Source organism: Triplophysa rosa, linkage group LG11 (assembly GCF_024868665.1).
Source record: "Triplophysa rosa linkage group LG11, Trosa_1v2, whole genome shotgun sequence".
NCBI classification, from domain to species: Eukaryota; Metazoa; Chordata; class Actinopteri; order Cypriniformes; family Nemacheilidae; genus Triplophysa; species Triplophysa rosa.
Genome location: NC_079900.1, coordinates 6,932,645 through 6,947,689, shown reverse-complemented (window position 1 = coordinate 6,947,689; position 15,045 = coordinate 6,932,645). Strand labels below are relative to the sequence as shown.

At 40.7% G+C, this 15,045-nt stretch overlaps 1 protein-coding gene across 2 annotated transcripts in view; it reads left to right on the top strand.

The window, feature by feature from the left end:
* The first annotated feature begins 3,772 nt into the window (after positions 1–3,772).
* Positions 3,773–15,045, top strand: part of tanc2a (tetratricopeptide repeat, ankyrin repeat and coiled-coil containing 2a) — a 143,894-nt gene continuing 132,621 nt past the window's right edge. For both annotated transcript variants that reach the window (XM_057345087.1, XM_057345086.1), the window contains exon 1: positions 3,773–4,057. The gene's annotated coding sequence lies outside the window, so the exon portion shown is untranslated. The remainder of the gene's footprint in view (positions 4,058–15,045) is intronic.

The window sequence follows — 15,045 nt, the reverse complement described above, 5'->3', positions numbered from 1 at the left end:
AAAAGTTTGTTTGTTAATAATAACACCTCTCTTCTGGATGTTGGCAAATAGTTTTGGTTGAGTGGATGATGCCTCCTGGGAGATTTGAGTTTCATTTGCACATTCTGGAAAGTGTGGATCATGGCACTAATACGGCGTTCATCTGAGCTTCGCTTTTATTTTAAAATCTGCCATAAAAGCAATTTACCAGCATTTATAGATTTGTCTGTGAGGTGGAGCTGCATATCAGTACTTGGCTCACAGTTTGTTCTCTAAAGCCCAGAGACGCATTTATAGCAACAGAAGGATTTTTACTCCAATTTAGTTATACATTTGCCACCTATCGGGTTTCCTGTTTTCATAATACACTTTACTGACCTTCGACTTTACTGACGTCTTTTCCATAAATCATCTGTTGGCAAAGATTCCTGCTGTGGAGAGACACGTATGAAACTGAAAAGATTCTTGAGAAAGTGTAGATATCTTCATGAATTTTGCTCCTTGTGTGTCTCATCAACTTTTACATTTGTATTTTCTCTTGACTCAAAATTATATCTTTTTTTAAAGCATCACATATATTTTAGAGTATTTCCTTATTATTCACAATAAAATACTTTGTGTCATACTGTACATGTAAAAACATGCTCTGAAACACTGATTCAATCAGGTTTCAGAAATCGTAAAGGCAGAGTTAGTATTTTTTCAAAGACGCTTTAGAAAACGTTCAGGGGCGGAGCAATGCAGGAAGGGGCGTGTTCCATTTGGGTAGTAGTGTGTTTAATGATCGATTTCAAATAACAACAACACTTTTCAGAAATCAATTACCCTGCCTTTAATGAAGTTTTTTCCAGATGTCTTGGCTTTAAAACTGTTGTTTTGAGTGCTTGTTAAATAAGGATGCACAGATAAGGAAGCATCACACTACCCTGTTGAAAAACCCTGTGCTGTTTGGTAGGTTTTGAAGCAAGCTGGTTTGTGCTGCAGGTTTAAGCTGGTCATGTGCTGGTTTAAGATGGTCCTAAGCTGGTTTAGGACCATCTTAAACCAGCTCAGAACCAGCTTAAACCAGTACACGACCAGCTAAAGACCAGCACATGACCAGTTTAAACCAGCATATGCTTCCAAACCTACCTAACCAGCATATGCTGTTTTTTCAACAGGGTGAAAAGACACAGAACAAAGCAACATAGAAATGGCCTGTAAACAATACAGTTTTCTTCAAAAAACTATAAAAATGTGTTTTTATTGCACTAGAGATTTTCCAAAGGAAACAAGAAATTATATTTAATACCAAATCCTGTTTGCTTGGTTTTGTACCTCACAGCTCAGAATCATCTGAAGATTTTTCTACATCGATGTCAACTATTAAAGATCATAGGTGTTTGGAGCATTTGTGGTGGTTTTACAGCAGCCTGTAGGAATGAAAAATCATATGCTCAGAATATTTGAACTCAATCAATTTAATTCATTTGTGACCAAATTGTTCCTTTATAAAAAGATTTTTTATAAAGCGACGCTGGGTAGAACAATTTTACTTTTTTTTTTAATGTAGTTTAAAGTCAAATTATGCTTAAATGTGACAACTGCGGCTTTGAATAATGAGCAAAGACCAACCACTGAACAATAAAACATTTCCTGAGTTCTTAAAAACCCACCCCTGTCTAAGAGCTAACCGCATGAAATCTGCAACAGCCGAAGCCTTGTCATATCTGAGACGGGCAAAACAACGAAATGTGATCGGAAACATTTTGTTTGCTGCATTAAATTCCCTTCCATTTACTGGCTCTTCCAGCGCATGTACCGTCTCAGTGCCGTCTGCCAGCAAACCCATCCACATGACATATCAATCAGAGCAGTTAGACTTTTACTCAATTAAGTGTTGGCACTAAGCAACTGGAAATCGAATCTATTTCGCATTAGGCCGTTTCTTTGTTAATGCTTCGTCCAGTGTATTCGACAGGCCTTGCTTTACCGTGCCAGTGCTCATTTCAGCTGCATATTCTTCAAAGTGAACTGCTTTTTTCTCCTTGTGAACAATATTGGAAAACAAATATAGACAACCAGATAGAAACACATGCATGCATAGTGCGTTACGTTATTATGTTGCATATACAGTTAATGAAGGATCAGACAGTATTGGTTTTGGCTACAGAACAGATCTTTGTTCATATTTGCTGCTGCATCTCTGTTTATTGATTGAGGTTATGAAGGTGCATACTCTTGAGTCTCCATATATATCACAGTGAAAGATGAATGCAGAAACTATTAATAAATTCTAATTGTTCCCTTTTCTGAGGAAACGTCGCACTTGCACGTTGAGAGTGAGAGGCCAGAATTAGAGTGATTATTAAAGAACTGCAGAAGCTTGGCAAGTTCATGTGTGTTCATTGTGTTCTAAATAGGGGGTTTCTGAAGAATGTAGTAAAGTTAACCCTCTCTGTGGGAGCATATTCAGAATGAATGCTTGTATTGTGATCTCAGATATGACAAGTGTGCCAGCAGTGGATCACTAACACGGAAGATGTTTCAGGAAAGCAATGGAAAATGGGATACAAATAGAACATGAGTTAATGAGTCAACGTCTTGTGAAGATGTTTTAACATCCATGACAGATGTGTGCATTTTTGGTAATGTTTTGTTTAATTAAAAAAACGTACATGACCCTGTGTTCATATTCTTCCCTTTAGAGGCAGTTTTTTCCTGTTAGTGACCGAGAACTTTCTGTAGCGTTTCAAGCTTTGATCAAGATAAGTTTTCTTCTCACTGAAAGCACACAAAGAACCATTTCACGTTCTACTGTATTCTTTTATGTCTCATCACATGCTGAAAGGAATCATTAAAATGAAAAATTCAAAAATGCCAAGTACTTTCATTCAGAGCTCTTAGATTTGAAGAAAGTGTTGTAAATTACAGGCTTAACTCGAAGCCTTTAAAGAGATGGTTCACCCCAAAAATTTAAATATCTCCTCATTTACTCATGTTCTTGTCATTCCAAACTTGTATGACTTTCTTTCTTCTGCAGGACACAAAAGAAGATATTTGAAGGAACATTGGTAGGCTAACCAAACAGCACTGGCCTTCATGGACAAAAAAATCCCACTGAGACATTTATGAAAATATCTTCTTTCGTATTACAGAGTCACATACAGGGTTTGAATGGTGTGAGGGTGAATAAGTGATGAGATCATTTTTAGTTTTGGGTTCCTTTCATATTATTTTCTTACTTAAAAAGCATTACAAATACTGTGGAAAAGATAAATGTCTCAGAGATTTGTATTATAGCCTTGATACCCACAGACATGTTTGAACTGAACAGGATGAGATAGGATCGCTCATTTAATAGATTGCAACACAACACAAAACAAACAAAACAACACATTTTTGTAAAATATATCTAATGTTATTATTATTTATATAGAAATTTAATTGCAAAACAAAACAAACAAAACAACACATTTTTGTAAAATATATCTAATGTTATTATTATTTATATAGAAATTTAATTGCAAAACAAAACAAACAAAACAACACAACACATTTTTGTAAAAGATATCTAATGTTACTATTATTTATATAGAAATTTAATTAAAATCCATTTAGAACTGTAAAAAAATAAACCGAAGCTCGGCTCAAAATAAACGTGTGATATCACGGAGATAATGTTATTTAGACTGCTTCACAATAGGTTTAGGTCACTTTGGCAGACGGTGCGCTTTCCACAAGGCAGACGCGGTCTCTCCCCCTCATGAATATTCCACTATAGCCCCGCCCACCATGCGCAGAGACTGTTGCAGGGCGCCATAAGAACGCTCGCGGTTTCTTCAACTAATATCACAATCGCGTTGCCACAGTTTGTACGTACAGGTCCATCTGTCCGCGTACGCGACAGGACCTCGTTCGCGAACCACACAAAACAAATCAATATCATTCGTTACACTGATAACCAGGAGTTACGAGTATCGGACTGTTTGATAAGACGAGAAAACAGAAAAGGACGACGGGGTTTACACTTGGTGTTCCTATCTATCTCCAGCGGTTATACGGACATCGCCGCAGCAGATCCGAGATGAAACAACGGGTAGGTCTGATCTCAAAATAACTATAAGATAACGTTATATGCTCTGTATTCGCGTAAAATCACGCGTCGTTTTGGACGTTTTCGATCTGTTCATCCCGTGAATCAATGAACCAGAACATCACCACGCGGATGCGTATTTATACAGTAATGAATATCTTCCGCTGGTCAAAAACAAGAGACTTGGCTTCAGTAGTCCTCCTTTAAAATCAACGTTTCTCTGTCTGTTTATCTGTCTGTCTGTTTATCTAATCGGAAACGCTATTGTATTTGGCAATAGTGTAGCGCGTACTGTGTTTATAGATCAGACGAGCTCTCAGACGCATGGCACGTATGGTGCGTTACACTTGGCGCATCATTGTTATTATTTGCGAATGTAGTGTAAACATCTATGTGACCTTTCAAGTTCGCCGGGTTCATCATTTCCTGATATTATGTTGGGTTTGCTGAGACTACGGTGCCTTGAACCTTAGAGGTATGGGAAACTGTGCAATCCATTATTATTGCATGCATTCATGCAGTTATTGCGTACGCATGCATAATCTATGCGGGTAAGCAGATCTCTCTATATCAGACTGCGGAGCAGGGAGTTCAAAGCAAAACTGTGCATGAGGAGCATGTTGGCATTGCCATATCTTTTAGATCACCTGGTTTGTTACCACCCACCTTCAGCAGGTGTGACTATAGGTAGATAACCTTTGAACATTTGCCATCGAATTTGCTTACAATTACTATTAGCCCAGATGGAGAGGGTGGATTGGTTGGGTTTTTATGTAATAGCCATGTGAGCTCCTTGGATGTTTTGTTTCCTAAGCGGCTATCAATCCTCCAAATGTCATTTTCTGGACGTAACCAACACGCTAGGTTATTCATTTGGTTCATAATTGGCTGTCTTTTCCCTGTTTTAATAAAAACATGTGTGGTCAGGCTTATGGTCATGTTCTCAGGAGTGATTAGTATTCCTAATGTTAATTTCAACATGACTGACAGTCCATAATAGCAGCTGTGGAGAAGTGATTAGGGATTTCCCTGCTCCGTCTGGGTTTTGGGAGACCTTTCGGAGAAGTCATCTCCGCTGAGCACACGTGAGACATTTCCTCTCTGGTCTTGGGGGCATCAGTGAGAAAATCACCCGATCGTAATTAAACGCTGCAAATTGATTCAACGGCTGGCCGTTACGGCGTGTGTATGAGAAAGATGAATAGACCCAGGGGTGCTTAACCAAACACCAGTAAAGTAGGAGAACTTCTGCTCTTGTTTTAAGAGGAGAAGTACTTGACATGGGTATATTTTCTTATTTCATCCGCAAAACATGTGAAATTCCATTCAGGATTAAGGGCGGTCACAGAGCGTGACGGGCCGGCGAGGACTAATAGATTTGACACCGTTTAAATTGGTTTTCCCAAAGTTAATTTTTGAAGGTGTTGCTTTGACCCCGAATGGGAAATCGCATGCTGTCTTCAGACGAAGTCTCGGAGCTCTGTCTATTTTTAAACCTGCTTTCTTCTACACTGCTGAAGGATTCTGTGAAGTTCTGGCAACCTAGCAACCGTCGAAACACAGGACTCACTGAGTTTGATCTGGAATTCCTGTTTACGTTGAATGTGGCTCCAAGCGATAAATTGGATAATTTCATCAACGGGTCACATATCTATTGATCTCATTTGCATCATTTAATAACAGCGTCCAGCATCATCCACTGGTTATTTGAGTATCGGACTTGAGGGCCCGTCTCCAAGGCAACAGGTCACCACAAACCCGAGCATGGCAGGTGTTGCTTTTTAACATTTGTCCCTTTGAAGCTTCCGCACCCCTATGGGGATCTTTTATAGGGTCTGTTTTCTTCCTTTCCGTTGCACTTGCCCAGGCCCACATTGTCCGTCTCTGCTTGCCATATGAGCATAGCCAGACTGTTGGTTGGGTGCGGGTCAGTCAGTGTTTGTGCGCCGACTGCTAATGGCCTCTGTGCATTTTATCAATTAGCCAGGCGGAGTCTGTGAAATAGTAGGCGGAGACTTCGAAGAAGGGGCTGAGTTTGGTCTCTTCAGACCGGGGTCACCTTAATTATGCGAGAAGCAGCAGATGTAGGGCAGCTTAGTGTGGCGTGCAGCTGCGGAGACCCACGGTGATTTAAACACATCGCCTTGCCTCATCTACCGCCACGCTCCATAGTTCAGCGCCCCCATGACGTGTTGATTTTAGCCGTTTCAATGTGGGATTTATTCATAAAAATTACATTTTGATGCTTAAAATGTTTCAGTCGTCACTCTTATCAGGATTTTTGATCATTTCTGTCTAAGCCAGACAAAAGATGCTGAAAATAGACCTGTCAGATACCAGACATCTCTTGTCTGGGGGCTTTCACGGACTAGTCCAGAACAGTCCCTTAAGAAAATTAACCATGGTTTAATTATAGTAAAAGTGTAGTAACCATGTTTTTTGGCAGGTTGATTCCTATTTGTATAACCATAGTGTTACAACAGATACCACAGTTAAACTATGGTAACTGTAACAAAACCATTGTTATTTTGTGGATACCATAATTTAACCTACAGTAGCTATGTTTTGGGGTGAGGGGGTGTTGTAGTAAAACCATGGTTCATTTACAGTGAACGTGAACCCCAAACCCCAATCTTTTATTTTCTTTTTTCACTCATGCAATCTCGTGGGAAGGGTTTAATAAACCTGTTTGTCAGTGGCATTCAGCACTCTCTGATGTTAATTTGAAACAGCGACTGAGGATGTCTGGTCTATCAAACACGCATCAGGACTTGCAGAATCCGCGTTTGTTTTGGCCCTCCGCCGTGCCATTGTCCTCCATCGGTTCATCCCAGCATTCAGGCCAATGCTGGTGAATGTGTTCCATGGAGACCGGGCACAAGGGAGTTTTCATTAAGGAAACACCTCGATTATTTTGTTCCCATATCATACCCAAGGCACTTCCTGCTATCTCCCCGAGCGGGTGTTTGTATTAAAGCTATAGAAGAAAGCTCACCGCTGAGTATGACGTATGTTCAGTCTGTTGCTCAACTCATTGACATCCCAACCGTTTTGGTTTGTGTTGGTGGTGGAAGATAAACCCCAGTGCGTTGCTATTGTTGAGATTTCAGGGCGTCTTGGGTTTAAATCTGGCCTTGATTTTATGATTTGTAAAAAGCCATATGATAGAATGAGCTCTTTGTGTAATGGGTTTCTTCCTTACCTGTGGAGCTTTTCGCACCTCCGTTTGCAGCCATACCCATAAATCCAAACCCATAAAAATTGTTGCAGGAAAACAGAAGCAAGGTGTTAATTTAAGCCAAAGTGACTTGAATGTTTTCATTGCCCATATGACTGAAGAAAAATAGCTTTGGTTCAGAGTAAAATGCAATAGCAGCGTTTTCTATCAGCAACACTATCAGTGTTTCCCCTACCATTACCTTAGGGGGGAGCCCCACCTCTCCAATGGCACCTCCCGCCCCCCTTGAAGGTCAAGTTAATTTAATTTTTTATGTAGCCTTAGATCACAAGAGAAGTCATTTAAGATTACCTTTCCTAATATAACATGTCTATACCTTATTCTCGTACAAAAACAAACTAAATAGCATTATGTTATTTATTTTATTTACATGGCGGCATGTTATTTCTGTTTCTACGTGGTCGCGCCTTTACAATTCTCCTCTGCTCTCTGTGTTGAGTTCCGACCCGAAGCGCGCGCACACACACAGACACGTGCGCGCACATACACAGGTAAGCATATGGTGTTTGAATGGACCCAAAACTCACGCGCATGGAATCCGCTCGCGCATGTGCGATGCACGCGCATAATGATAACCACGTGCGGAAAGCTGCTCCGCGAGGGCGCATTTAAACTCCACGAGCGAGCAGAACAGTATCCGCAAGCAGAAAAGAATCCTCGCTCGGGCGCATTTCTGCTCCGCGAGCAAAAACTCAGTCCGCGAGCAGAGGCTTTGACGAGCGCGCGTGCGATTCTCTCTATGCTCTCGCAACTGCTCAACACTTGCTCGCTTGTTGAGTTGACTTCTGAGACTTTGGAGGCGGGACAATGGCAGACTTCTCCGATCCTTTGATTGGTCACTTTTAACATGCACTCACCTACAGTCTCCGACATGTATCTTACCCGTTGTACAGACGTCTTAATTTGGCATAACACGATACTTTTTTCCGTTTTTAAACTTGGGTTACAGTGTTATGTATGCCCTTGGCTTTGGATTTACATATTTGGCATCTTGACAGGAAGTTAGAAATAAATAGTTTGGTATGTGTATTCATAATTGCTTTTGTATTGTTAATAATTTTTTTGAAATTGTTATAAAATGAGAATTAATAAATGTCTACAACAGTATAACTCAAAGAACAAGTTATTATAAATTATAATATGATGTACTCTCTAAAATTTAATTTAAATAATTTATTTGTTTTGCTTTATTTGTTTTGAAAATATTAAAACGGGCTATGCCAGTAAACAGATTAGATAACTCAAATTTAATGACTACAGGAGACATTTAATTATATTATTATAGTATGTTTTAAATAGGTCATACATGACATGTAAGTTTAACTGCTATATTATATAGCATAATTTTTGTTGACAGATGTAAGAAATCAAAATGTCACTTGTTAAAACACTAACACATAGCTAAGGCAAGGTAATACACTAATCATTCGGTAGTAAGACTGTAGGTGACTGCATGTAGGTGAGTGCATGTTAAAAGTTACCAATCAAATGAGCGGAGACATGCAGATGTCTCCGCTCATTTGATTGGTAACTTTTAATATGCATTGTCCTGCCTTCAAAGTCTCAGAAGTCAACTCAACGAGCGAGCAAGTGTTGAGCAGTTGCGATTGCGAGAGCATAGAGAGAATCGCGTGCGCGCTCGTCAAAGCCTCTGCTCGTGGACTGAGTTTTTGCTCGCTGAGCAGAAATGCGCCCGTGCGAGGATTCTTTTCCGCTTGCGGATACCGTTCTGCTTGCTCGCGGAGTTTAAATGCGCCCTCGCGGAGCAGGTTTCCGTGCGTGGTTATCATTATCAGAAGTCAACTCAACAAGCGAGCAAGTGTTGAGCAGTTGCGAGAGCATAGAGAGAATCGCACGCGCGCTCGTCAAAGCCTCTGCTCGCGGACTGAGTTTTTGCTCGCGGAGCAGAAATGCGCCCGTGCGAGGATTCTTTTCTGCTTGCGGATACTGTTCTGCTCGCTCGTGGAGTTTAAATGCGCCCTCGCGGAGCAGCTTTCCGCACGTGGTTATCATTATGCGCGTGCATCGCACATGCGCGAGCGGATTCCATGCGCGTGAGTTTTGGGTCCATTCAAACACCATATGCTTACCTGTGTATGTGCGCGCACGTGTCTGTGTGTGTGCGCGCGCTTCGGGTCGGAACTCAACACAGAGAGCAGAGGAGAATTGTAAAGGCGCGACCACGTAGAAACAGAAATAACATGCCGCCATGTAAATAAAATAAATAACATAATGCTATTTAGTTTGTTTTTGTACGAGAATAAGGTATAGACATGTTATATTAGGAAAGGTAATCTTAAATGACTTCTCTTGTGATCTAAGGCTACATAAAAAATTAAATTAACTTGACCTTCAAGGGGGGCGGGAGGTGCCATTGGAGAGGTGGGGCTCCCCCCTAAGGTAATGGTAGGGGAAACACTGATAGTGTTGCTGATAGAAAACGCTGCTATTGCATTTTACTCTGAACCAAAGCTATTTTTCTTCAGTCATATGGGCAATGAAAACATTCAAGTCACTTTGGCTTAAATTAACACCTTGCTTCTGTTTTCCTGCAACAATTTTTATGGGTTTGGATTTATGGGTATGGCTGCAAACGGAGGTGCGAAAAGCTCCACTGGTAAGGAAGAAACCCATTACACAAAGAGCTCATTCTATCATATGGCTTTTTACAAATCATAAAATCAAGGCCAGATTTAAACCCAAGACGCCCTGAAATCTCAACAATAGCAACGCACTGGGGTTTATCTTCCACCACCAACACAAACCAAAACGGTTGGGATGTCAATGAGTTGAGCAACAGACTGAACATACGTCATTCTCAGCGGTGAGCTTTCTTCTATAGCTTTAATACAAACACCCGCTCGGGGAGATAGCAGGAAGTGCCTTGGGTATGATATGGGAACAAAATAATCGAGGTGTTTCCTTAATGAAAACTCCCTTGTGCCCGGTCTCCATGGCACATTCACCAGCATTGGCCTGAATGCTGGGATGAACCGATGGAGGACAATGGCACGGCGGAGGGCCAAAACAAACGCGGATTCTGCAAGTCCTGATGCGTGTTTGATAGACCAGACATCCTCAGTCGCTGTTTCAAATTAACATCAGAGAGTGCTGAATGCCACTGACAAACAGGTTTATTAAACCCTTCCCACGAGATTGCATGAGTGAAAAAAGAAAATAAAAGATTGGGGTTTGGGGTTCACGTTCACTGTAAATGAACCATGGTTTTACTACAACACCCCCTCACCCCAAAACATAGCTACTGTAGGTTAAATTATGGTATCCACAAAATAACAATGGTTTTGTTACAGTTACCATAGTTTAACTGTGGTATCTGTTGTAACACTATGGTTATACAAATAGGAATCAACCTGCCAAAAAACATGGTTACTACACTTTTACTATAATTAAACCATGGTTAATTTTCTTAAGGGACTGTTCTGGACTAGTCCGTGAAATCCCCCAGTCAAGAGATGTCTGGTATCTGACAGGTCTATTTTCAGCATCTTTTGTCTGGCTTAGACAGAAATGATCAAAAATCCTGATAAGAGTGACGACTGAAACATTTTAAGCATCAAAATGTAATTTTTATGAATAAATCCCACATTGAAACGGCTAAAATCAACACGTCATGGGGGCGCTGAACTATGGAGCGTGGCGGTAGATGAGGCAAGGCGATGTGTTTAAATCACCGTGGGTCTCCGCAGCTGCACGCCACACTAAGCTGCCCTACATCTGCTGCTTCTCGCATAATTAAGGTGACCCCGGTCTGAAGAGACCAAACTCAGCCCCTTCTTCGAAGTCTCCGCCTACTATTTCACAGACTCCGCCTGGCTAATTGTTAAAATGCACAGAGGCCATTAGCAGTCGGCGCACAAACACTGACTGACCCGCACCCAACCAACAGTCTGGCTATGCTCATATGGCAAGCAGAGACGGACAATGTGGGCCTGGGCAAGTGCAACGGAAAGGAAGAAAACAGACCCTATAAAAGATCCCCATAGGGGTGCGGAAGCTTCAAAGGGACAAATGTTAAAAAGCAACACCTGCCATGCTCGGGTTTGTGGTGACCTGTTGCCTTGGTGACGGGCCCTCAAGTCCGATACTCAAATAACCAGTGGATGATGCTGGACGCTGTTATTAAATGATGCTAATGAGATCAATAGATATGTGACCCGTTGATGAAATTATCCAATTTATCGCTTGGAGCCACATTCAACGTAAACAGGAATTCCAGATCAAACTCAGTGAGTCCTGTGTTTCGACGGTTGCTAGGTTGCCAGAACTTCACAGAATCCTTCAGCAGTGTAGAAGAAAGCAGGTTTAAAAATAGACAGAGCTCCGAGACTTCGTCTGAAGACAGCATGCGATTTCCCATTCGGGGTCAAAGCAACACCTTCAAAAATTAACTTTGGGGAAACCAATTTAAACGGTGTCAAATCTATTAGTCCTCGCCGGCCCGTCACGCTCTGTGACCGCCCTTAATCCTGAATGGAATTTCACATGTTTTGCGGATGAAATAAGAAAATATACCCATGTCAAGTACTTCTCCTCTTAAAACAAGAGCAGAAGTTCTCCTACTTTACTGGTGTTTGGTTAAGCACCCCTGGGTCTATTCATCTTTCTCATACACACGCCGTAACGGCCAGCCGTTGAATCAATTTGCAGCGTTTAATTACGATCGGGTGATTTTCTCACTGATGCCCCCTAGACCAGAGAGGAAATGTCTCACGTGTGCTCAGCGGAGATGACTTCTCCGAAAGGTCTCCCAAAACCCAGACGGAGCAGGGAAATCCCTAATCACTTCTCCACAGCTGCTATTATGGACTGTCAGTCATGTTGAAATTAACATTAGGAATACTAATCACTCCTGAGAACATGACCATAAGCCTGACCACACATGTTTTTATTAAAACAGGGAAAAGACAGCCAATTATGAACCAAATGAATAACCTAGCGTGTTGGTTACGTCCAGAAAATGACATTTGGAGGATTGATAGCCGCTTAGGAAACAAAACATCCAAGGAGCTCACATGGCTATTACATAAAAACCCAACCAATCCACCCTCTCCATCTGGGCTAATAGTAATTGTAAGCAAATTCGATGGCAAATGTTCAAAGGTTATCTACCTATTGTCACACCTGCTGAAGGTGGTTGGTAACAAACCAGGTGATCTAAAAGATATGGCAATGCCAACATGCTCCTCATGCACAGTTTTGCTTTGAACTCCCTGCTCCGCAGTCTGATATAGAGAGATCTGCTTACCCGCATAGATTATGCATGCGTACGCAATATCTGCATGAATGCATGCAATAATAATGGATTGCACAGTTTCCCATACCTCTAAGGTTCAAGTCACCGTAGTCTCAGCAAACCCAACATAATATCAGGAAATGATGAACCCGGCGAACTTGAAAGGTCACTTAGATGTTTACACTACATTCGCAAATAATAACAATGATGCGCCAAGTGTAACGCACCATACGTGCCATGCGTCTGAGAGCTCGTCTGATCTATAAACACAGTACGCGCTACACTATTGCCAAATACAATAGCGTTTCCGATTAGATAAACAGACAGACAGATAAACAGACAGAGAAACGTTGATTTTAAAGGAGGACTACTGAAGCCAAGTCTCTTGTTTTTGACCAGCGGAAGATATTCATTACTGTATAAATACGCATCCGCGTGGTGATGTTCTGGTTCATTGATTCACGGGATGAACAGATCGAAAACGTCCAAAACGACGCGTGATTTTACGCGAATACAGAGCATATAACGTTATCTTATAGTTATTTTGAGATCAGACCTACCCGTTGTTTCTTCTCGGATCTGCTGCGGCGATGTCCGTATAACCGCTGGAGATAGATAGGAACACCAAGTGTAAACCCCGTCGTCCTTTTCTGTTTTCTCGTCTTATCAAACAGTCCGATACTCGTAACTCCTGGTTATCAGTGTAACGAATGATATTGATTTGTTTTGTGTGGTTCGCGAACGAGGTCCTGTCGCGTTCGCGGACAGATGGACCTGTACGTACAAACTGTGGCAACGCGATTGTGATATTAGTTGAAGAAACCGCGAGCGTTCTTATGGCGCCCTGCAACAGTCTCTGCGCATGGTGGGCGGGGCTATAGTGGAATATTCATGAGGGGGAGAGACCGCGTCTGCCTTGTGGAAAGCGCACCGTCTGCCAAAGTGACCTAAACCTATTGTGAAGCAGTCTAAATAACATTATCTCCGTGATATCACACGTTTATTTTGAGCCGAGCTTCGGTTTATTTTTTTACAGTTCTAAATGGATTTTAATTAAATTTCTATATAAATAATAGTAACATTAGATATCTTTTACAAAAATGTGTTGTGTTGTTTTGTTTGTTTTGTTTTGCAATTAAATTTCTATATAAATAATAATAACATTAGATATATTTTACAAAAATGTGTTGTTTTGTTTGTTTTGTGTTGTGTTGCAATCTATTAAATGAGCGATCCTATCTCATCCTGTTCAGTTCAAACATGTCTGTGGGTATCAAGGCTATAATACAAATCTCTGAGACATTTATCTTTTCCACAGTATTTGTAATGCTTTTTAAGTAAGAAAATAATATGAAAGGAACCCAAAACTAAAAATGATCTCATCACTTATTCACCCTCACACCATTCAAACCCTGTATGTGACTCTGTAATACGAAAGAAGATATTTTCATAAATGTCTCAGTGGGTTTTTTTTGTCCATGAAGGCCAGTGCTGTTTGGTTAGCCTACCAATGTTCCTTCAAATATCTTCTTTTGTGTCCTGCAGAAGAAAGAAAGTCATACAAGTTTGGAATGACAAGAACATGAGTAAATGAGGAGATATTTAAATTTTTGGGGTGAACCATCTCTTTAAAGGCTTCGAGTTAAGCCTGTAATTTACAACACTTTCTTCAAATCTAAGAGCTCTGAATGAAAGTACTTGGCATTTTTGAATTTTTCATTTTAATGATTCCTTTCAGCATGTGATGAGATATAAAAGAATACAGTAGAACGTGAAATGGTTCTTTGTGTGCTTTCAGTGAGAAGAAAACTTATCTTGATCAAAGCTTGAAACGCTACAGAAAGTTCTCGGTCACTAACAGGAAAAAACTGCCTCTAAAGGGAAGAATATGAACACAGGGTCATGTACGTTTTTTTAATTAAACAAAACATTACCAAAAATGCACACATCTGTCATGGATGTTAAAACATCTTCACAAGACGTTGACTCATTAACTCATGTTCTATTTGTATCCCATTTTCCATTGCTTTCCTGAAACATCTTCCGTGTTAGTGATCCACTGCTGGCACACTTGTCATATCTGAGATCACAATACAAGCATTCATTCTGAATATGCTCCCACAGAGAGGGTTAACTTTACTACATTCTTCAGAAACCCCCTATTTAGAACACAATGAACACACATGAACTTGCCAAGCTTCTGCAGTTCTTTAATAATCACTCTAATTCTGGCCTCTCACTCTCAACGTGCAAGTGCGACGTTTCCTCAGAAAAGGGAACAATTAGAATTTATTAATAGTTTCTGCATTCATCTTTCACTGTGATATATATGGAGACTCAAGAGTATGCACCTTCATAACCTCAATCAATAAACAGAGATGCAGCAGCAAATATGAACAAAGATCTGTTCTGTAGCCAAAACCAATACTGTCTGATCCTTCATTAACTGTATATGCAACATAATAACGTAACGCACTATGCATGCATGTGTTTCTATCT